Raw genomic sequence first — 1,427 nt, forward strand, 5'->3', positions numbered from 1 at the left:
AGGCAAGCTGATGCTTTCTGGCTGATCAAGGAGCTGCTAGTATCCAATTTGGTCCTGGCTCACTTCGATGAACAGTTACCTGTCATCCTCGCCTGCGACGCCTCCCCGTACAAGCTGCCCAACTGCTGAGAGGTCCCAGTGGCTTACTACTCCCACAGTTTGTCAGCTGCCGAATGCAACTACACGCAGATAGGAAAGGAGGCCTTTGCAATTGTGGCGGAGATGAAGACGTTTGATGACCTCCTGTATGGCTGGCCCTTCACTATCCTAACAGACCACATGCTGCTGCTGGGCCTCTTCGCTTGAGACTGTCAGGTGCCACAAATGCTGTTGCCATGGGTCCTGCGTTGGTCAATCTACCTTGCTGGCTACAAATATGACCTTCAGTACTGCAGCGATGGGACATGCCAACGCCCTCAGCTGCCTGCTGCTGCATTCTGTGGACCCTGACCCAGCTCCCACGCATCAGATACTCCTCGTTGAGGAACTCCCTGACCAGCCTATCCATGCTGCAGATGTTGCCCACCACTCCGCCAAGGACCGCATCCTCTCCTGCATTTTGGACTGGGTGTGGAGGGGATGGCCTAGCAGCTGGGTGGGTACGAGTTTACAGCTTTCTTGTCTCACCAGAATGAGCTCTCCACACACAAATGGTGCCTGCTTTGGGGGAGCCAAGTCATGGTACCACCACCTCTGCACCAGCAAGTCCTATTGGCCCTACACGAGACACATCCAGGGATTGTTCAGATGAAAGCTCTCACCCACAGCTATGTGTGGTGGCTAGCGATTGACAGAGAGATCGAGGCTTGGGTCAAGCACTGCCAAGCCTGCCAGGAGACCCAACCAGAAGCCCCCTCGAGCTCCCATACAGCAGTGGGGGTCCACCCGCACTCCATGATCCTGGGTACACCTGGACTTTGCTGGCCCCTTCCAGAGCCAGATATTCTTCATATTGGTGGATTTCTACACCAAATGGCTTGATGTCATTCCTGTCACCTCCACCTCCTCCCAGGCAGCTATCCAGGCCCTCACCCAGATTTTCTGCATGCACGGCCTACCCAACACGGTTGTGAAGGACAATGGGGCTGCTTTTATTTTGGGAGAGTTTCAGGAGTTCTTGGACCACTACTTGATCTGCCACATCCGGTCTGCATCATTCCAAGCAGAAAGGATGGTGTGCACCACCAAGAACTCCCTCAGGCGGCTCATCCAGGGTGACTAGGAACACCAGTTGGCAACTTTCCTCTTGGGTCACTGGGCAACTCTGAGCTCTGCCACCAGCCACAGGCATCTCACAACCCGGTTAGACTGACTGCATCCAGACCAAGCCTCAGAGAACTGCTTATTTTTGGAGGTCCAAGAAGTGCCCAGAGGGTTCTTCCCAGGTGACCCCATGTATGCTTTGAACTACTCCAGAAGTCCTGTAG

This window comes from Gekko japonicus, unplaced genomic scaffold (genome assembly GCF_001447785.1).
Source record: "Gekko japonicus isolate JY-2015 unplaced genomic scaffold, Gekko_japonicus_V1.1 scaffold2414, whole genome shotgun sequence".
NCBI classification, from domain to species: Eukaryota; Metazoa; Chordata; class Lepidosauria; order Squamata; family Gekkonidae; genus Gekko; species Gekko japonicus.